At 38.5% G+C, this 24,162-nt stretch overlaps 1 protein-coding gene across 4 annotated transcripts in view; it reads left to right on the forward strand.

Annotated features, from left to right (window-relative positions):
* DIAPH3 (diaphanous related formin 3) overlaps nucleotides 1-24,162 on the forward strand; it is a 488,058-nt gene that overhangs the window by 432,509 nt on the left and 31,387 nt on the right. The window lies entirely within an intron of this gene.

Raw genomic sequence — 24,162 nt, forward strand, 5'->3', positions numbered from 1 at the left:
TGAGGACCAGAGCAACTAACATTTTGGAGTTTACCTATCTCTCATACCTGCAGCCGAGGCATGTATACCTGCTCCTGGGAGGTGCTATGTGTAGCTGCTAAGGCTAGAGACTGGGAATCATTGGGCCTTGACCCCAGAAGTGGGCTGTCAACTTCAGAGCAGTGAAACCAGCCAAGTTTTGGCAGTTGTATGCAGCTGAACTGGCAGAAAGCCAGACTGGAAGGGCCTCAGCAAAGAGTCGGTTCCCCCCTCATGTTGTTTACTATATTCTGAAGTTGTGGACAGTGAGGAGTTGCACAAGATTAAAAGTAAGCGGAAAACATCTTGTTGACGTTTCCTGATGTTCCTGCCAGGAAATCATTTGAAAACTCTAGAGGGCTATATCCTATCCTAGGAACTAGGAACTGGGGCAAATCAGAATAGACTAAGTCTTACTAAATCTGCTACTTAGCCTAGAGTCAGCTCAGTCCCTGATTGGATTAAGGTAATCATTCACTCTTCCTAGAAGAGGCAAGTATGAACCCTCGGATAGAAGACAGTGTCATTTGAGGCACCCTGTGTCTTGTTGTTTTGATCTTTGTTTTTTAATATGTAGATAATGTCCAGATTTCAATAAAACGTTCCTAGGCATGTCAAGGCACAGGACATATGAACACACACACAGACACACACACACACAAATTAATGATGCGCAGATGATCCAGACATTCGAGTTATTGGACAAGGACTTTAATTGAAATTAAAATATTCAAGAAAATAAAATAGATGAGAAGATGGAGTGTTTTACCAAAGAATTAGAATCTCAAAAAAGAATCAAATGCTAATTCTAGAATTGAAAGATACAAAATCTGAAATTAAGTGGGTGGGTAAAATGATGAATAAATGTCAGTTTAGACAAACAGAAAACAAAATTGGTGAGCTAGAAGACAGCTGGAAAATATCCAATCAGAAGCACAGAAAGGAAAAAGAGGAAACACAGAAAAAAGTGTAATAGACATGAGACACACAAAAAGGCTTAACAGCACTGTCCAGTAGACATGTCATGGCAGGACAATATATAATTTAAACAGTTGAAATTAATTTTAATTTATTTAACCCAATGTATTTAACCCAATTCAAGTATTATTTCAACATATAATTAGCATGTAAGTATTAATCAGCTACTTTGTTTTTATTAATGCAAAGTCTTTGATATTGATACATATCTTATACTTCACAACATCTCATTTTGGACTCTCCATTTCAAGTGCCCCTAGTCATATGTGGCTATGGCTGCCATATTGGACAGCTCAGATTTACATCCTTATAATTAGAATCCCAGAAGGAAGAGAGGAAAGAAGTCAGAAGCAATATTTTTTAAAAAGTAGGTAGGAAAGGAGATAGAGAATGCTAAATACTGACAGTGGAGAGGTCATGAGGAGGTATATAGTTTTAAATGAAGACATGGGAGGGGGGCACTTGGGTGGCTCAATCGGTTAAGCCTCTGCCTTCAACTCAGGTCATGATCCCAGGGTTCTGGGATCAAGCCCTGCATCTGGCTCCCTGCTCAGCTGGGAGTCGGTTTGTCCCTCTCCCTCTACCCCTCCTCCCACTCATGCTCACACCCTCTTTCTCTCAAATAAATTAATAATCTTTTTAAAAAAATAAAGACATGGGAGGGCCTACCCACAGGGCAATATTTAAGGATAGACATGAAGGAGATGGGGAAGTAAGTGAGACCTGCAGATGGATGAGGGTAGAAGACTGAAGGCAAGGACCTGAGGCAGGAGTATGATGGCATTTTTAAAACATCAAGGAGCCTGGTGTATGATGGAGGGATTAAGTGGGAGACAAGGAGATTAGATCAGAGAAGCACAGGGAGCCAGATCATATAAAGCCTCAATAGACTTCTTGAAGTTTATAAGTAAGGAATACATATATTTCCATATTTTGCTTACTCACTTTATATTAAGGGGAGGGGGGGACTTAAGCTTTAAAAATTAGCTTTGGTTTTTCTGCTGTTGTTAATTAAAAAAAAAAAAAGTATCCTGAAAATGAGTACTTAAGTCCATAATGCCTTCATAAGTGCACCACTAAATATGCAGTGTGAAGAGTCAGGGAAGGTGTGGTTCGTTTTGAGGTTGGTTTTCAGAAATCCTTTTCCCCTAGTCCTTAGAATATGATTAAACTCTGTTAGCATAAATTTTTTAAATAACACCTTTTTCACACTGTGAATATATCTAGCAAGAAAATCAGTACATTTCCAAATTTTTTACATGTTGGGTTTTTTGTTTTTTAAGATTGAAAATAACCACATTCAGTTAGTGAGTTAAGCGTGGATATATATATATTTTTAATTATAAGTGGCTCAGTCTATAGTATATTATATGTTAGGATCAGGAAGAGATCTAGTTAGAAAGGTGAGACATTTCCTTATCTGACAAATGAAGGTTGTAAAACTGAGAATGCCTTGGCGTTATATATGGTCTTCTTGCTTAGAGGTATGTAAAAATGTAATTCCTATAGCCAGTCTGGGAAAATAAATATGAATCTTCATTTTCTGAGATTGGATGAGATGATTAATTATGGTAAAGGATCTGTCTTAGAAAAAGTAAAGCGATGAGAAGAAGAGGTTGAGTGTGAAGACTGAGTTTCTTCAAGGATTGTTATTAGCTTAACACTTCTACACATAATTTGGAGAAGAGTAGGACTCAGTCAAATATCAGAGGTTTTAGAGAACACAGAATTTTCTAGTAGAAAGTCAATAAATTGGTAAGAGTCCTCAGGAAATACCATGAGGCTCTGTGCAGGTGGGCATTTGAGTGTTGAAACCAGCAAATGCAACGCTCTATAGCTGGTCATTGAAAATCCAGTGTACGTATATCTGTGTATAGGACTTTGAAGTGGTGGCTTTTTTCCTTTTTGAAGGGTACCCCAATTCCTTTGAAAGTCCAATTAAAATTATGAACCATTTCCCTAGGAAAAAGCTCATAATCCCCACAATAAGAAGTCAGATTTAAAGGTGGTGGTCTTGAATTAGCTAAAAAGTTACAAAGTGATTTTCCTCAATCCATTCATTAAGTGAATGAATATTTATTGAGCTTCAGTTATAAACTTGGTCCTAAATTAAGTACTGGAAATACATAGAGACCAAGACAAATTTGGCAGCTGACCTCACATAGGTTACAATTTGGGGAAGGAGATAGATAAGAAAGCGTTTATGTCATAGTGTGATAACTGCTCCCACACCCTTCCCAAAATGCTTTGGAAGACTCTGGAGAGGCGCTGAATTCAGACTGTAGGGTGGACAAAGGGATTTCAGAGATAGCTGTGAGGAGCATCTAACTGACATCCAATGGTTACTTTCAGTCAAATTTTTAAAAATACACAGACACAGAATGTTATTATATCTATATTTCAAAGATATAGTACCTGTAGGTCTGATATACCTCAAGGTGGGTAAATGGAATGAATAAAGAACTAAAACGAACAGAAGGGTAAAAGCAGTTTTTAAATGTATGATTTTTTTTTTGGACTCGAAGACAGATGCTGAGAGAGCAGAATAAAATAGACATATATATGCATACACACATATGAAATAAGTAAATTAATTTACTTATTTTTAACAGGGATGGAGAAAGAGCTGATACTGTGTTAATACTAGAATAAAAGATATGTATCCTTGAAGATTGATCTGGGTAACTTCCTTTACAAAGTAAATATTTTTGGAGTCATTATCCTAAAGATTGTACTGGAAGGGATTACTAGTGGAATTGAAGATTTCTGATAAATTTTAGAAAGACGGGAATACTAAAATAATGTATTTCACATTTAAGGTTGATTTCACAAGGATAACCAAACAATCTTTATTAGTCAGTGTAACAAAGACTTCTGTCATTGCAGATAAGCCCTGGAACCTGACTGACATAGCACAGTGAAGGTTGATTTCTCTTCCCCACGAGATCCAGTAGGGGCCAAGCAGCCTACCTCTACCATGTAACTAAATCCCCAGAAGGACCACGGTTTCTTCTGAAGGGAAAGAAAGGTGGAGGAGACACTGGCTCTTAATTGCCTGATCCCAAATGTGACACATGTCACTTCAACTCCTTCTAAGAGATCTGAGGTAGTCACACGGTCCAGCGTAATTGTAGAGTAGTCCAGGAAATGGAGGAAGGCCCGTGAAATATTTGGTGAGCCCTGTGTCTGCCACACCCTTCATCATTACATTCTTTAGGGACACTTGTCAGTAAAAATATTGTGGCCTGACAAAAGAATGAATGTGTATGTGCCTGTGTTATGCACTCCTGCATGTACCTATGCATCCTTCTGTTCTCCAAAACAGCAAGTATCCACCGGAGAAATACTTGACTACTAATACAAAGCTTTGTGGCCAAGCGACTGCAGATAAGAGGGAAGGGGGCACTTTGCTGTTCCACTGCAGAGAGATACGCTGTTATGAGAATTGCTATTTCCTCCCCCTTTATCCTTCCTCAGGACAGAAATAATGGGCTAAGTAGGAAATGGTGGCACCACGAAACAAAATAGGGAATGTAAGGAAGAAGAGCTGGGTTTTCCCCCCTGAGGGAAAATAAGTGTGCATTTAGACATCAGGAATTGGAAGAGGAAGAGGGAGGTGGAGGAGGCAACATTCTGTACACAGATAGAAACTGAGACCTGCAACTCAAAAAAGTGTTTAGCATAGAGGTGTAAAGTTTGGAGCCAAAATCCTCAGGTTGAAGCCATGGAGCCCCATGCACTCTCTAGGGGAAAGACCCACATTTAGGGGTGACAGTTGGAGAGGGTGGAGAATTAAGAGGATCACGGGGGTGGGGGCAAGGAGAAGTGAATGAGCAGTATGACTTCCGGGCCAGCAAAAGATCTGCTAGGAAGTTTGGAAAGAGACGGAAGAAAAAGAGTAGCTCTTTCCACCCAGTTTAGAGATTAGAAAATCCAAATGGAGGCCATCCCTCTGATTCTACTCCAATGGCCCATGCAAGGTCACGAACAGCCAGCCCTTCCCCAGTGGACTCTGCTTCCAAACACCAAACTGTACACAAGGAAGTCCTGGAGAAAGTCCAGCTACCAAGTAAGACGGAGTGAATGACAGAAAGCGCTTTCTAATGAAAACCTGGAATTAAGACCCGTTTCTGCCTAAAAGTGTTTCTGGAGAGACTGGGATGCAGGGAAATAGATTAAAAAGTCGGTATTCAAATGATGGCAGTGGAATTAACATCTCACGATCTCTGTGGATCTCTTAAGAAGGAGAGCAAGTCTAGTCACATCATCTGTCATGCAGATTATTGGAGTTGTCTCTTCCCTGGCCTCCTTGCTTCTCTCCTGTCCTCCTCCACTCTGTTCTTAACACAGCAGCCATGGTGAGCTTGGCCGAGTGCAGGTCAGACCAGGTAACTCTCCTCAGAACCCTGTCCCCTCAGTCTGTCCCCCTCAGTCTCTGGCTGCACTTCAGCTGCTGCTGCGCCTGCTTCCTCCTTTTCAGCATCCAGCCGCCTTGCTGCCCCCAGAACACCTGGGTCTGTGCTCGCAGTTCCTGCTGCCTGGAGCATTTTTCCTTTTACAGTATATGCACGCTCACCCCGTGCATCCCTGCAGATCTCCGCTCCATTTTCATGTTACCCGAGAACTTTCTTCTGACCATCTTTTGTAAAATAGCCAGCCTGATCCTCAGCATGTCTGCCCTGCCTGTTTCTCTATTTATGCTGACCGCCTTTGGACATGGGTTTGTATTTGTCTGTCTCTGGGAGCCTCCTCCTGCCTTACCCCCAGAACGCAGGCTCCAGGAAGGCAGGCATCCTCTCTCAGTTTTGCTCTCTGCTCTTCCTAGAATGGAGCTTGGCCTGTGATAGGAGCTCAGTAACTCATTGCTGGATAAAGGGATGGATATAAAAGATGCTTTGCAGTCACCTATATTTCTTTTTTTTTTTTACTAGAAAAATATGTATCTATACCTATATTTCACTGTGTTTTGTTTTGTTTTGTTTTTAAGATTTTACTTTTAAGTAATCTCTACCCCCAGTGTGGGGCTTCAGCTCACAAAACTGAGATCAAGAATCGCACACTCTATACTGACTGAGCCAGCCAGGAGCCTCTGTGTTACACTTTTTTTTTTTTTTAAAGATTTTATTTATTTATTTATTTGACAGGAAGAAAGACAAGCAGGGGGAGCGGCAGGCAGAGGGAGAGGGAGAAGCAGGCTCCCTGCGGAACAGTGAGCCTGACTCAGGACTCGATCCCAGGACCCTGGGATCATAACCTGAGCTAAAGGCAGATGCTTAATTGAGCCACCGAGGCCAAATTTGTATAAATTTAACTTTAGGAATCATTATTTTGTTTCATTTTCCCTCCGCAAACACTTGCAAGCCTCTGATTTCGACCACTGCACTCCGCCTTCCCCGTTCTCCTGAGCCGATTAATCCTTGCCATGTACTGTTTGTGTTGTTCTTAGGAAATAAATTACTTCAAGCTGATTTAAGGAAATAAGAATATTGCTGACTTTGTTTTTTTTGGAAAGTAGGAATATGGCTTATTGTGCTATTCCTTTTGTCACGATCTACAACCACAACACTTTTTTATGCGGGAATCTAGCAACACTTGTTTTTTGCCCATTTGTGCCATAATGTTCGTATGATGGAGATTTTTAAAAAGATAAGAGGGATATTTGCTGGTGCTTTGTTCTCTTTCGTTTGATCAAATACTATGTTCATATTCAAGTTACTTCAGCAACTGCTATGTTCCCAAGTTCTGACTTGCAGCTGGAGCAGGTTGTTGCAGGTTTCTTGTCACTATTTTTATTTTCTCCTCCTTTATTGGTTGTTTTGAGGCAGTAGTCTTGTGTTTCTTCATTAGAAAGACATTTTAAGTTATTTTAAGTCTCTGAGAAGACCGTTTACCACAGGGAATCAGAGATAGCAGACAGGAAAAGACTTTAAAACCCCACATTAAGCGCAGAATGAAACTGTAATCAGACAACCAATTATTTAATTTTCCTAACGATGCACTTTATAAATGTCAATGCAATAACTTGTCCTAGGGAGAGAAATAATAAGAGCGTGAAATGTATTGATAAATGTAAAAAGCAGGAAGACAGATCTTTGAAAAGATGCTGCCCCTATTTCAATAGCCATAAAAGAGGCATTCTTTGGCTTATGCACATTTGGGCATATGTATTTTATTGGACTTTCCGGAGTGTTTAATTCTTGTCAATACATAATAGAGTTCTCCTTCCTTTGACTACTGTAATTTAAGATATTAGTTTAAAAACAAAAAAAAGGCCAGAAGCATTATATACTTCTAAACCAAATTTTATGTAGAAGCAACCATTGTTTACAAGCACAATTAACATCCTAGAATGAAAGCGTAATTATCCACTATTTCTAACCCCTTTCATGGAAATAAAAAACCATTAGCACAATAAACAAGTAGCTGTTAATCAGTTGGATGATTTAAAGTTGTTTCTAAACATCACGAACACTTGTTCTTTGCTTTTGTCGATAGGTAGTCTTTATTCACAGCTTGTGTAGACATGAAAACCCAGCTTTCGGTCCTCAGATTCAAGGTTGTTCCAATTATCAAACAGGAGTCACGTTCACTAAAGGGAGAAATGATTTTTAGATCTGTGGCATGTTTACAGTCCTACATCTGTCACAGCCAGAGAAGCAATACAGTCTCCTGGTAGCTATGATGACTGGTGGGCCTACACACACACACACACACACACACTGACACACACACACTCACACAGAGAGATTAAATAATTAGAGATATTCTACACGAGCCTCAATTCCTTCTTTGGAAAACCATCCTGCCCTCTTATCTACCTTATGCGCAGCATGTGGAGTACTTTGAGGAGGCATTATTATTTCATTTTGATGTGTGTGAATTTTTTCAACCATCATTAGGTTGCACAGCCATTGATGTACCACATGCCAGTCAAGTTTTTAGTCAAGTTCAGTGATTCACTGGCTTGGAATGAAATCATCCTAATTTCTTGGGAATGTGCGAATTCCTTAATTTATTTGAAATATCATTAAAAGTTCATTTTACAAGTAACTAGAATAGAATTGCAAGTTTACTTTGACTTTCAGGAAGTAAAAGCAAATACATCTTAATACAATGAGTCTGGTTTTTGGTTTCTTTGTTAATGGTTTACACATGATCAGGAGCCTCCTCATATACAAATAGAGAAAATATAAAACACTGTAAAAAATTCAATTTAGTGCTACAGAGATGACTGCAACACAGCGGCTCTTTATCTGTACTAGTATATAAAAGCACTCCTAACAGTGCATTAATTTTCACAGCCATTTAGTAGATTAGAAAGCAATTGTAAACAGCGTAAAACCCACATTAACTCCTGTCAACATCCTGCCTTTTGCTCAGTTATGGATTTGTTTGAAATAACAGTGAGATCTAAAGTGATTGCATCGACATCACAGATTGTATTATAAATATGAATGAACCTGCCGTAATGAGATGCATAGCACTATAAGGCAGGAGTCTGTCCTCCCTGTCATGGTAACAGGTTTGTGATATAAGGGAATATGGCATTGTCTCTAAGAAATAACTCCACGTGTTCTCAAATGGTTATGGTATCAACTGACATGTTTTCAGATTGCCCTAAATTTCATATTCTAATATTGTACCATTAATAACCATCTGCTGTTTAATGTCCAAAGGTCAATCCAGATGATGTGAAATCCGTTGAGCTATTCCTAAAAAGTGATTATTAATTTAAATGATATTTTTGATTTTTAGTAGATTATCTTGATTGATCTCTGCCTAAAAGCATAAGATCAAATAACCATCTCATCTGAATAGAAACTAGTGAATGGAATTAGGCACAGTTAAAATGGAAATTCTTTTGTATGAGAGACAAGAACTGCATCCTTACCTTTCGGGCTTCTTCAGTAAGGATTTAGTAAGCTTTGTTATCTTCTATTTGGAAGATGTTCTGATTTTTGTTGTGTTTTTAAAGATAACCACAGAGAGGTTTTGGTGGTGGAACAAAGAATGTTTTTAGGAGACATCTTTTCATGCTATTAGATTAGAAGAAAGAGTACCAGTGCATATCTTTTTAATTGCTTGATTCAGCCTGAATTGTCATTCTTTTTTAGATAAGGGTCATTTTATTCTTCTGCTTAATGTCTTTTTTGTTGGAATACTCTTATTCTGGAAAACTTTTGTACTAACTTCTTAAGTACATCTTTTAGTCTTCAGAAAGAGTAAGTGTGCATTTTAGTATCAAAACTGAATCCAGTTGGATTGTAACAGTTCACTTATTAGGTGATTGACCTGGTTGTCCACCTCTCTTCTTTGTTAGGAACTTTGCAGGTACAGTTTTCTGATGCTTAGAAGGGGGAGCAAGTAATCACCTGATGGAACAAACATTTGTTTAGTGACTTACTTGTTAAGTACTGTGCTTTGTGCCTTACAAACATTGTATCATCTCATTTAATAGTCTCCTTTTAACTGGTAAATATTTGAAGGGGGGAAATCATCTGGATGTATTGCAATAGTGGTTCTTTCCAAATACACAGTTTACTTGCAAAAGTAAATTCCAGGAGAGAGAATATAGGATTGGTGTTGTTCCCTTGGCTTTTCTGGTTCTGACTGTAGCCATCACTCAAGGTCTGGTATGGGGGCAGAGGAGGAACATACCATGGTGCCCATCTCTGAGGGAAAGACGGGTATTGTTTGCCTTCAAGTAAATAACAGCTGTGCCCACGAATATTTGCTCTCACCCCTTTTCCTATAAAGAGAGCATTTATGGGACTGGCCGCAGTATATAAATGAGAATTCTGTTTTTCCCGTTGAAACCACAAACACGATGAAACCTAACTAGTAACCTACAAAATATATTCACTAGAAGCTGTGGCAGTGGTTCCAAGTTAGAAAGATGATTAGTATATTCATTTTTATCAACTGTAACACTTTATGATGCTTATGGAAATATTCTTAGTAAATTATTCAATCAAATAAATTTTACATGAGGGTTTTACTAACAAGTCTAAAAAATTATTTTCAACTAAATTCAGTCAGACAGATGGATTTTGTTCTCCAGGTGGTTGCGTATTTTTTGCTTGATAACCTATTTGGCAGCACTCTTTTGAACCTGTGAATATTTATATTTCAGGGCCCTCTCAGTAATTAAGAAATCCACATTCAGTACCAGATGTTTCAAATGACTAAACAACTTTGTTTCATTCTAGAACTGTAACATTTTTTTTACTGTTTTTGTTTTTAATAACATTTTCCCAAGAATCAGAAACAAAGCAAGTATTTCCTAAAATCTTAGGTTCACTAAGAAGCTATGTTAAGGTTAATTTACTTTATTAAGCAGAAATGTAGACATCCCAAGAGCATTATTTATTTTAACAGTTAAGTATTTTAGAAGCTTTAAAATTAGCTATTTTATAATGTTTTCAGTTACTTTTCTCCTTAGGTTGTTAAAGTACCCAACTAAGAAACAAATTTAACTTTTTAAAAACTGAAAATATGCTTTCCTGAAATTATTATATTTTTGGCAGAGATTTACAGTTTTAAGAATTAGGCAGTGAAGAATGGCATGGCTTCCTTTCTACTAAGCTAGACCAAAATCAAAGTTTATCAGCCTCGTATATATATACTTATTCTTAGCATAAACCCTGACCTAAGAAAAGATTCTTGATTTCTGTAGCCAGTAAATCTTGAGTGTTCTGTGGCAGTCGGGGTTCATAAACAATTGTCTGATTTTTTTCGAGTCTCCTATCTTATTTTATCTTGATTAGATCCATTCCAAGAATTATTTTTCTTAGTATTACTGAGGTTGATTATTGTTTATTAATATTATTTCAAAGCCAAAGATATTTAGTAGGATCTCATATCTGTGCTTTCTCTGTAACTGTAGGCAAATCAAAGGTGGCATATTTAGAGGCTTTAGTTCATAAATAGCACCACAAGAGTAGTTCAAAATCAGAAAAATAAAGTCACTTACTTGAAAAATCATGTTTCAGGATATTACTAAGGGTTTTTGTTTATGATGACTTTAGAATATTATATACTAAGTCATTTCATCGTTTATTTCAGAAACTATTTCCTTGAAAATTCACTTTGGGCCTTTTAGAATGAGGATTATAAAGATCATTTGAAATTCCCAGATTAGAAAATACCATTTCCAATATAAACTATGATTTTAATTTGATTTTACAAATAAAAAACTCAAATTTGTTATAGAATTTTATAACAATTTCCTTTCTCTTTTTATAAAAATACTATATTGTTTTCACTATTTTGAAGATAATACATGCTTCATGAATTTTGCAGAAACCTTGTTACTTTTTTCTAACTTTAGCACTGCAATTTGTTCTCATGTTGGATTATAATACTAGTATACCATATATTACATGGTACTATGATACTACATAAAAACTGTCATAAGAGCTTTTTCTTCAAATTGTTCTTACAGATAGGAGAGCGGGACTTGCACTGATAATTGTCTTCATTGTTTAGACTAATGACATATCCTTTTCATTTTTTTAAGATTTTATTTTATTAAAGTGCGCATGCGTGAGAGCAGGGGGAGGGGCAGAGAGGGAGAGAGGGAATTTCAAGCAGACTCTCCACTGACCACAGAGCCCATCCTGGGGCTCGATCTCACTACCTGAGATCACGACTTGATGGAAACCAAGAGCTGACTGAGCCACCCAGGCTCCCCATCCTTTGAAAAGTGAGTTCTGTGACAAAGACCATCAGAGAGATGCATATCTGACCAGGTCACACTCCCGCCTAACATCTTTTTAGTGGTTCCCCATGGTTCTTGGAATAAAATTTCATGCCCCTCCAGTCTCCATCAAGTCACTCCTACCTTTGGTCACTCCATCCCAACCAAAAGAGCTTTCCACCCATGGGCTTCATGCTGTTCCTTCTGCCTGGAATGCTGTTCTCCCCCTAAACCTGTCTCACTCTCAGGGTATCTTTCTGGTCTCAAATATTATTTTCTCATGGGAGTTTTCCTCTCGCTACCTTGCCTCTAAAACTTAAATCAGGTCCCCCATTACACTTCATAATTGTATCCTTTACTTTTCCTTCATTGCACTTACAAGTTATAATTACATATTTGTTTGATTATTTGTTTAACGCCTGCCTCTCCCAAGAGAGTGTAAGCTGTACGATTAAAGAAAGAGTTGGAGTCAGAGGAAAGACTTTATTATAATCAGTATTTCACACTTTGACAGGTAAATTAGACCAAACTAACTCCCAGGGAGCAACACACAGCCTGATAACCATGAATTCGAGGCGAGGCTGTGTGGTGTAAAACAGGAGGTACACAGGTTCATCTTAGGAGGCCTCAAAGAATAGGAGGCTGGTGATGGGGGCAGGGGAGAGTTGGTTTTACGTAGAAAGAGTCTGCTCTTACTAGTTATTTGGGCTTGTCTTTTGGCCTCTCTGGGCCTCCGTGTCCTTACCAGCAAAAGGAAACCTAAAGTTCTATGACTGTAATATTGTCAACCACAAATAGAATAGGCTGAGGCTTGGGCTCCAAGTATTCTTCCAGAAGACAGGTTACAGTTGTAAATCATACCGAGGATTCCAGACACAGGCAAGAACATAGAGCTTCCAGGGGGACTGGAAGGATGTAGAAGGGCCAGAGGGAAAGGTACAATTAGGAGTTAATTGTGACCTCTTTGGCTCCAAATTCACACTCTTTCTCAACCCCCTAGTCTTAAACCTCAATCCTTTCTCCCACCAAATTTCATAGATAAATTAGCAGGATTCAGAAAAAGAGCTAAGAATTCAACTATGAAAGCTAATATTTTCTTTTAAAAAAATAAAAGAACCAACCGATAATTTCTCAAAGCTATGAGGAATCTGTACCAAGTAAGACTGGGGGGAGAAAAGTTTTATTTTTAGTTATCAAAAGCATAGAACAAAGAATACCATCAACTACAGCTGTGGTATTCTACATACTAAATTCTATTCTTGGCTTTTTAAAACCCTTTTTAACTCATCTTAGGCTGAATGAGGTGTTTTAGTCCTAACGTGTACATTGCATAAGCTTTATACCAAAGGGTCAGGATTATTTTTAACTAATGTTTACAGAGGATCAATGGACTGTATCCTTTTGTTTGTGTTGCACATGAAAGGAATACAGTTTACTTAGTCCTAAACACCCTCAGTCAGCCATCTGCAAATGGATTATGTACTTGAATATAAAAAAGTTACTGGTAAATTTAAAATGTACTTGAGCTGAAACATTCTTTCCTCTTTGTTTCCTTCACTTACTTTATTAGTTCTACATGTATTAATAACTAAAATGGATCTACATACAGACTGACGTGTCAGATGAACTTTTATTCTGAATTTTTCTGCAACACGTATTTACAGTGAGACAGTTTCTTAGAGTCAGAAAGATTATACTTATGCTAATATAAAGCATATTAGGTTCACAGAAATAAGCATAAGGAAATGGTTAAACTATGCCAGATTTTAAGTTCTGATCCTTTACTGTATTTTCTAAAACACTATTAGGCAAGCTTTATAATCTTTGATTTGATATAGTTCAGCAAAAGATTGGTGAAGGTTGATTATACAACACGAGGAGACAAAAGCAATACTAATGACATGAAAAGCAGAAATTGCAGTCTTTCATGGAGGACACAGGTCTATATAATTTTCTCAATCTAGTCATCCTCTCCTTTGGAAAATCCAAGAAGTTTAGCTAATTGAAGATGTCCCCATATGGACCAGTTTTGCTTTTACACTAATTTTGATCCTTTCTTTATCAGTCCTTTCTCCAACAGTTAATTTTTTAGGACTAAAAAACATCTGTCAGTTCACAGCCCAACTCCCTCCCCCAGTACTCCTGCCATTTTTCCTCCATACCCCCCAGACCCTTTCACATCTGAGTACAGATCTTCCTCATCTTAACAATGGAGTTACATCCTGATTGAATACATTTTATACACCTTATGCACTTAATACACCTAACCTACCAGACATCAGAGCTTAGCCTCACCTACCTTACACCTGCTCACAACACTTACATTAGCCTACAGTCGGGCCAAGTCATTGAACACAAAGCCTATTTTATAATAAATTGTTGACTCTCTCATGTAATTTATTGAATACTTCCCCCAAAATGAAAAACATTGGCTGTATGGGTACAGAAGGGTTGTAAGTGTATCAGTTGTTGACCCTTATGATGGTGTGGCTGACTGGGAACTGCCACTCCCTGTGGCTGCCCAGCATCATGACAGTGTCGTCCTGCATCGCGCTATCCCAGGAAAAGATAGTAATTCAAAATCTGAAGTCTGGTTACTATTGAATGGGTATCACTTTCGCACCATCATAAAGTTGAAAAATCGTAAGTCCAACCATCAGAAGAGACCCTCTGTATTTTGTATCTGCTTCTACTTCTACCTGAGATGCCCTTCTTACCCTTCTTTAGTTGATAGGCTTGGACTTAGTCAAGACTCAGTACAAATGTTATTTCCACAGTCAGTTCTTTGGAAGCTTAGTTCCTCTGTCCTCTGTATTCCTGCAGCATTTTTTTTTTTCTTTCATGGCTCTTTTAGCACTTATTTATAATTTATTTCTTTTAATAAGACGCTTTTTCTCTGCTACATATGAGTGCTTCAGGATCTAAGACCTCCTTCCTCTTTGCATCCCCAGCACAATGGCTGGTAGGTACATAGTAGGCAGTCCATTATTGCTTCAATGCATGAATTAAGTAACCAGTTACATGAAATGTCTGACAGACAATCTTCTACTTTGAAACCAGTTGTATTCCCAAAGTTAATTTTTAAATCAGTTGTTTTGGAACTCACAAAGCAATTTCCCACAGAAACAATGTTATAAATGTTATAAATGGTGGTTAGGTTCCCAGGCTAGCCCTCAAGAGTCTATTTAACCCATAATGTAGCTGAAACACAATGCAGTTGTAATGAAAAATAACAGAAAACAGCACTGTTACAAATGTGCAGTGTTTTCATTACATTAAGTAAATACAATTCCTCTTCTGTGTAGAAACTGCAGTCCAGGGCAAAGTATACCGATGGGCAAGCATAACATGACCTAGCAACAAGAGCATGATCACTGAATATAAGCCAAGCTGTTTCAATAACTTGCCTTGTAGATCATTTAAGTTTACTATGCCTGAGTTTCTACATCTCTCCCCCCAACTTGGTATTTGTGGCCTGCTCCCCCTGAAGAAAAAGCAGGATAATGTGTTTAAGTACACACTGAAACATTTAAAACACTATGCAAATGCAGTGTGTATCATGGTATACAGTACTCACAAATGAAATTAAACTGAATTATGAACATTTGATGGAGTGAAAAAGAAAGTAACTCCTAGAGTTTAAACTTCCATTGGCCTGACCCCCAAAGCCTGGGAACTGGATAACCACCACCTTATCTTTCCACCATGACCAGCCCTGAGACACATGAGTTAATCTCTCTGGAAAATAGTTTCCTCTTGGACAAAACAACATTTGGATTAGATGACTGTCCAGTTCTTTTAATCTGATTGTCTGTATTTAACATTATTTGGACAGAGTGGTAACTTTGGTGGACTCAAAAAGGGGTCATAAATACAGTCTGAATTTCTTCATTTTCTCTTCCGTGAAGAGTTTGCTTCAAGTGCCACTTGGGTACATTATCTCTTTACTGCTTGATACAGTTTCTTCCTTCATCTGCACATATGTCCACCTTAAAGCCAGTTTGTTCCCCAACATCTGCCATCAAAATCTACATAGAAACTAACTTCTGTCATGTAGTGTCTCCATCCAAACTTGCAGAAGAGCAATCTTCTTATTCCTTACTCAGAATTCTGGTTTCTCCTGCAAAGAGTCAAGTTTCCCTTCATGATTTGCCTGAGAGATTCTCTGAGAGTTGATTCCAGTGCAGTAGATCTATCTGTGTTCCAGCTAACTGTCTAATCAAACTTTATTCTCTATTAGGAGCCATCTGTTTGCCGATGACTAGTGCTTTTTATTTTTGTGCAATCCGTTTTAGTCTGTTTTTACAGTACCACCTGCACTTCCCACTTTCCTACCCCTTCTTCCTTTCGTGTGGGTGAGGGAGGGGCCAGAAGGTGGCCAGCAAGGGGGGTCCGCTGTCCTCCAAACAAAATGCTTGCAGTTCAACCCTTTCTCTCTGATTGGAATGCCTCCTTTCTCAACTGTCAAACCCTCTTTATATTCTGCCCTATATTTAAGCTTCCCCAGAAATCTTATGACCATTGAGGAGACTTTTTGGGAACAAAAAGAAGAAGTTAGTGAGTTCTTAGAATATTTAACTTTTTGTAACAAGAGATTCACATTAGTCTTTTCCTCAATCATTGCTTTCCTTCTGTGCCTGAAGACTGACTAGTACATAATAAATATGTAACCCCTTCTATATAAACAATTTTTACTGGGTCTGACTCCATTACAAAAACATGTTCTATGTGAAATTTCCAATGCAATTTGATACTAAAAATATTAGCATTAGATGACCCATGTAATGTGTTCTCTTCATTGCCTTCATCTGTTCGTCAGCAAAGATGTCACTTACTCTAAATCCTAACATCTACAAGATAGGACATTTGTAGCATTTTTAGTAGATTTCCCCTTAGGTCGGATTTCCTGCACATTTTTTCAGGTGTATCTTAAGTCTTATTGTTACTGCAAAGCTCGACTGAGACCTTGCCATTGTAAAGCCAGCCTTCACTTCGCTATCCTGGTTAGACCTCACTCCTCTAAAATCCTACTGCATTTACTGTGTGCACGTCTCATTTGGCATTTTCATAACACTAGGGATGAGCCAACATATGCGCTTCTTTTGTCCAGGGTGCTTTTCAAGTCAGCAAGAGTGCCTTCAACTTCTTGGTAGTATCTAACTGTTACAGCTTATACATATAGGTGCTCAATAAACATTTATTGATTCATTATTCAATTACATATTGACTTATTTGTTAAGTTGAAGTTTTCAGCTGATCCATTTTTGACCTGAAATTTTCAGTTATTAGTTTTTTGTCAGTGTTTTGATTACCCAGTCGCATTTTTACCATCAATAGGTTATGTCTGTGGATAGAAGTCTAGAGACATTTTTAATGTGTTTGGGAAAATAAAGTGAATAAAGAAGTTCAGATTTTAAAATTGCAGATGAATATTATGTTAGTGATTAACTGTAGCAAACATATTTTGAAAGAGTTTATCTAGCTGAGAAAAAGACAACAATAGAGCCATCCCTTGTGACCATTTTCAGTGGCTTCCTTCAAAAATAGTCATTTTTTAAAGTTTTTGTTTCCTTCTTCCTTTAATCTCTCATGTTTATGAATAATATTTAGTTGAACTCCCAAAGCAACTGGGGGAAGAAAATCTTTGGTGTTGATTTTGGATAAAATATGAGACATTTACTTTTGTGAATTTTAATCTCAGAAGACTTTAACACAGTCTTTTGTTCTCTGGGCTCTTGTGTCATTCGAAGATTTAAATTTAAACACCAGTGTGTTTTTGACCACAAGAAAGCCCACCGAAACACCTAAGTATGAAATTTTTAGTTATTAATATCTATAGAATTTCATCATTCTTTTAATTACCATTTCAGCAATTCTCAGATGGCTAATAATGCATTTGGTTGTCCTGCCCGTCCTCTATAGGCAGTTCATAGAATAAGCGCCCTCATGGTATACCACATTGTAGTTTATTATTTCTCTGAGCTTTTTATTTTACCCATATTTGCTTGGCAACCAAGTTAACTGATTAAAAATTATATTCTAATTAATTACTCTGTGAATCCTTTAGATCTCTCATTTCAAAGCACTAAAAAATGTCAGATTTTGCCCTGATTTCGTGTCAAGAGTTAAAACTCTACTTCCTGTATTTTTGACCTTATAAAATCCTTTCTGCCTATAAATTTCCAGATCTTATTGATCATAAAGCCCGTTAATAGATCTGAAAATTCATGCATTCTTTAAAAAAAAAAAATGAATTTGTTGAGGGTAAATACTTGTATTAGATCAAAAGTTTTATCAGCTACAATCCCTCTGATAATTGTTTTTTTAAAGTCCAAACTAAGTTATTTCTCTCTGGTTTAAACATCTTGGCTGATTTTTAGACTTGGATGAATTTCACTGTAAATTGCTGGTTGATGTGACTCGAGTACCCAGGAGCTGTCAGGATGGCTCAGTGATTTAGCGTTGGTGTCCTGCAGCTTCGACTATAATCAGCAGATGCTGTGGTATTACCATAAATGTTTTCCTAACTGCTTCTGTCAAAAAGAGAAAATTCTTCCTGCACCGAGTCTGCTGCTTCTGATTAAATTCAGTTTGCCTTCTTTTGCATAATTAATGTCCCATGATGATCTCTAACCTTTTGTTTTTAATATTGCCTCTTGGTCTAGACTCGATCTTGATGGGGAAGCTCAGCTAAGAGCAGACAAAGAGAAATGGATGGTGCTTTTACATGAACCACCCCCCCCCTTCACCTGCACGGCTCTGAAGTTGTTACTATTTTACACACCCTCGCTTGTCAAAGATCATGAAAGGTTCTGGTCTTTGCGATGTTTTCCATTGTTGTGCCATGGCTCTGTTCTACTTCTGAAGGCTGTTTCTGCAACGCTTTGGTGCACATGGTTTTGCCTGAGGATGTGGGATGATAGGATCTGCTCAGAATGTGCTTACCCCTGGTGTGTGTAAACTGTGATAAACCTCGGACACAAACCAGGCACAGGGCTACCTATTCTTCTGCTGAACTTTCTGTACCTGGAGCCCAAAGCGAATCAGACACTACTCTAGCCACAACAAAGTCAATGTATAAAAAAAAAAAAAAAAAAAAACCATAAATATGTTAAAAATAAATGCCCTATTTGTCAGTGAAAACATTTTTTGTACATTTTCCCAATGGGAAGAGATCTTTGAATTTGGTCAACAGCAGTACTTTTTTCCTGAAAAGCCCAAAATGCTTCATCATTTTCCTATTTATCCTTTTAGAACCCATGAGTACTCCTGCCTGGTTAACCACCTGTGAGCTGATTTTTTTTTTTTTTCTGTTTCAAGTGCAACATTGATGTGAATAGATACCCTTTGTGATTTGATTCTTACAGTTTAAGATTTAAAAAAAAAAAAAAGACGCGATGTCTCCTAAGGTACTAAATCAGGCCAGCAGTAACTGGCAAATGTGTAGCCTAGAACTGCTCTGGAATCATATTTTCTGAAATTAGGATTCCGTCTCTTTCCTTTGTTTCAGAAGAGAAGACAAATTGCTGAGCCTTCACATTTTCTGTGGGTTACCTCCTTCCTTCTTCTGTAGGAAATTCTACTAGCAAATATTTATCACGTTTCTTATAGTATTATTTTATCCCTAGAATCAAAGAATTTTGAATGGGAAAAGATTTTAGAAAAGTGGTAATTTCATGACTGATGAAGCTAAGCCTAAATGAGGAAAAACTACAAATCATGGCATATTTGGTTTGGTGGGTTTCCAACCTTTACTAAAATGTTAACTTTGAGTGTAAATTTTAGTTTATCTCAGATTAAAACCACATAAAAGGGAAACAGGAATTCTGAAATAAATATATCACTCCATGTGGGGTATCCACAGTCAGATGGGGGCTGGCTGCATGGGTGGTGAAAGAATTCATCCAAGGCAGAATAAAGGAGAGGGATAGAAGTTTACTGAATATACTGCAGCAGTCAGGACAGCAAAGGAGACCCTGTCTGCCACAAGGTGGTGGTGAGAGGCCATAGTTACAGGGCAGAGTGAGGAAATAAGGGAGTCTATGGAATTTTCCCTTTTTTGGTAACTGTGCCTGGTTGTAAATAGCCCATTGGTTGGTTAGGACCCATGGCTATTTCAGGGTGGGTTGCCTAATGAGCCTCAGGGGCCACTCTGGGCCCTTTTGCCTTGCTCTGGTATTTCCATCGTTCAAGCCTGTTGCCTATTAAAGTGCCCTCCACACTCCCCAAACAGATCCCACATAAAGCAAGTTATGGTCAACTTTTTTTTCTTACTCAGACTCTGTTACTACAAACGCTTTAAGCTTATAGTTGCTTAGATCTCCTGCAGGTCCAATATGTATATGTATGTATGCACGGGGGTGGGTGTGTGTGTGTCCCACACAACCACCAGCCACCCACTTTTTCCCACAACCACTATACCACTCTGCCATCTCTGTTCATCATCTCTTCATATTAGCCAACCACTTCTACAATAGAGAGCACTCCCTTCGGCAAAACAGCTAATCTGTGACCTGGAAGACAATGGCAGTGTGCCAGGTAAAACAGAAAGACTATTAAGTCTTCATTCTGCATCTCCTTTTCCCTGGCTCTGTCACTAAAATAATCCACTTAACTTCTGGTCTCAATTTCCTTGTTGATAAATGGAGATAAACAATAACCACCTCACAGGAGGATTAAACGTGTGCTAACGTGTCCAGATACCTGCTTCTTTGCGACCTGCATCTGACAGCCAAAGAGAACCAGGAAGACACTTGGAAAAGGCAAGGCTACAAGAACAAGAGGGCTTATATTTAATTTAAACAAGAGATTTCAATGATTCTTTTATTTTATTTATTTATTTTTTTTTTAAAGATTTTATTTATTTGAGAGAGAGAGAATGACAGAGAGAGAACATATGAGAGGGGATAGGGTCAGAGGACGAAGCAGACTCCCTGCCGAGGAGGGAGCCCGATGCGGGACTCCAGGATCATGATCTGAGCCGAAGGCAGTCGCTTAACCAACTGAGCCACCCAGGCACCCTCTTTTATTTTTTTTAAGATTATTTATTTATTTATTTGAGAGAGAGAGAGAATGAGAGAGAGAGAGCACATGAGACTGGGGAGGGTCAGAGGAGAAGCTGACTCCCTGCTGAGCAGAGAGCCCAATTCAGGACTCAATCCTGGGACTCCAGGATCATGACCTGAGCCGAAGGCAGTCGCCTAACCAACTGAGCCACCCAGGCGCCCTCAATGATTCTTTTAATCTGTTTCCTTATTTTCAGTTTATTCCTTAACATAATGTGTTAGTTACCACTCAAAACAAACAAAAAAGTCACAGATGTGTCTTTGTGACGGTGGAAGTCACTTGAAAAGCACCAACATTTTAGGAAAATGGGAAATGTTTCTCTGATGCTCAGAAGAATCTCCTTCCCCCCCCCCCCAAAAAAGCTTTTCATAATTTCTTTTTTAATAACTCTAGATGCCCTAAAATCATCAAACTTGGTTTTAAATGTATCGTTGTCATCATTCTTTAAGGGGAAGCTGTCAGATTATTTTAAATGACAAAGGGCTTTAATGCATAAGTATTACAGCTGCCATTCTCTTCAGATATATTCAGAATTTAGATATCCACCCATTTTATCCCCAGCAAATTAACACATAAATACACATCGCTGCATTTATCACTTCTACCGTGAATTTAATACTATATGTAAGCATAAGCCAGTTTGCTGATGAGATAGATTACAATGAAAGTATTAGCAATGATTTTTTTTTCCTTTTCTTTCTTTTCCTTTTTTTTTTTTTTTAACATTAAAAGACATGTCTTAATCAGTTATTCCAAAAGCATCCATGGCTCTGTTTCACCCCTGAGTTCTAGGACTTCAGGAGTGTCTGTTACTAATCCATCTGCTGTAACCATCAGAAAAGAGGCTCAAACACAGCCACTTTCAAGATTTGTGATTAGAGGACACCTTACAATGCCTTAGAGTTGTATGATGATCTGTATTTATCACAGAGTTCTTGCATATATTGTTTTTGTCATAAAGATCCTTTGTAGAGTTGGTTTATTTAATCTCCAGTAAACAAAGAAAGGTGCTGAAGTCTAGAGATTAAGCGAATCATTCCTCGGTATAAAAAGTGAATGATAGAGCTAAGAAGAAACTCTTACAATTTTTCCTTTTAAATATAAATTAACCCCCTAATAGAGCACCCTCTGATCTACAGATGTAGAGTTTGCAACCAACCAGATGAATCAGGAAAAATTGTTTTTGTTTCTCTTTCATGTAAATCCAAATAACAAATCCATGAGCGTGCACCCTGGTAAATAGAAAGATTGTTCCATGGCAGTCAGCTCAGTTAAAATCACATCTGTAGAGACAGCAGGGAAGGGAGTAAAGCTACACTTGCCTCCCGCCAAAGGGCCTTTAACGTGCTTGAGGAGATCACCTGAGCCCTCTCCAGGAGACCCAGAAGAGAGACTCAGCAATAAAACCAGAAACATTGTCATGGTGTCCCACAGAGTAGCTGACCTCTCCACCTTGACTTTTTCCCTGTATAATTGGGACATTAACAACAAATTCATAGAGTATGTGGGCATTAACTGAGGAAATGCTATTAAAGCTGCTTGTCCCATCTGCATGCAGAGAGGCACACTAAATGGTAGTATAGTCCCCGCCATTCAGGTAAAGACCCCGTGAAAGCTTTCCTGTGTCAAATGTAGTAAAGGACACCAACGGACAGTGCAGTGAAGGCAAAGAACAGGGTGCTATGAGATGGACAATGGTGGGTGTGGGCCAGGGGTTCCCAAGAAGTGACTTCCTGCACCCAAGCACTCTGACCTTGGTTCAGACTGACTGTGGAGAAAAGGAGAAACTGGAACACCAGTCTCTTGAGAGACTCAGGTAGAATGATGAATTCAGATCATTCTTCTGCATTTATTATGGCATTGGCAACAAGGGAAATAATGGTAATAGGTCAACTGCTTTGAAAGAACGATGCCAAGGGAGCCATTACCTCAGCCACGTCTGGAGCAGAAGTGTTTCAAACTCAGAATTTTTTTTTTTTTTACAAGTTCATTTCCTTCTTCATGTGTTCTGTAAATCCTGTCCATTTTCCCTTCATAAACTAGGCCCTATTCAATCATCTCCATACCTGTACTTCTACATAGGCTCCCTTGCCCGCTCCCTGTCTCTTGTCTTTCCGTCCCCAGATTGCCTAGTTCACTAGCTCTCCTTAGATTTCTACTGATTGGGCCTTGTTACCCTTACAGTGCTTGTGTTCCCTTCAGGCACAGTCCACTGCTGCAAATGACACCCCTAGCAATCCCTAAGCATTTGCTTTTGAAATCTAGCACACCCACAGGACTTACTACACATTTGTGTTTTATATTTATGAGGCATGCATCCTAATTTTGCTAAAAGCCATAACAGGTTCAATAATGCATTTTTATATATATATTTTTTAAGATTTTATTTCTTTGTCAGAGAGCACAAGCAGGGAAAGCTGCAGGCAGAGGGAGAAGCGGGCTCCCCACTGAGCAAGGAGCCCGATGCGGGGCTCGATCCCAGGACCCTGGGATCATGACCTGAGCCGAAGGCAGACGCTTAACCAACTGAGCCACCCAGGTGTCCCTCTCCTCAGTAATGCATTTTTTTAAAAAGCCATAAGGGACTAGACAAAATACTTCGATTTTTGCCATTTCTCCTTGTTACATAGGAAAGATAATAAGCAAAGATCTCTGTAAATATCAATATATCAGTGTGATTAGATTTTAGGTTTCCTGTAGGCAGGAACCATGTCCGACCATTCTTTGCTACACTCCTGACACTTAAGGCTCCCTGTATTTACCCCTAAATGAATGAAAGCTTATTATTCATCTTGCATCCTGCAGTATGCCAAAGAATTGTGAGACATGCCTCTTCCCTCTTGAATGTAGAGTCTTAAGACGAAATGCCCTACACCTGCATGCGAACTACTGCTTTTAACACCACAAGGAAGGACAAGAACACAGACCCTCCTCTGAGTAGTTTGCGATCTTATCTCGACTCTCATGTGAGGCAAGGACCCAAAAAACTCTTACCACCAAGCAGACCATTGTACACAATACGTGAGAGAGGGACACTGAATGTTCATTGGAAAGTGACATCACCTTTTTAGGGGAATGTGGAGGGAGCATTTGATGAGATCTGAGGGATCACTGGTTATTACAGACAAGGTTAGGACTGAGGAATAGCGGGGGGCTAGTATTACCTAGAAAACTCACTGCTAAAAGAAGTTAAAGAGGCATGTCTTAGTTTAAGGAATCGCGCCATTTCCTAAAGGAATAGTAGGTTCCTCAAGTGCGGATTTACAGTGAGGGGAAATGATATTCTAAAGCTTAAACATTTTAGATAGATTGAGGTTTTGGTTTTCATTTCTTTGTTTTTAGAAAGTAATTTTATAACTCTGGGTGCTCTACTTGGCACCAATTGGGTGGTATTAAAATGT

This window comes from Neomonachus schauinslandi, chromosome 3 (genome assembly GCF_002201575.2).
Source record: "Neomonachus schauinslandi chromosome 3, ASM220157v2, whole genome shotgun sequence".
NCBI lineage: Eukaryota > Metazoa > Chordata > Mammalia > Carnivora > Phocidae > Neomonachus > Neomonachus schauinslandi.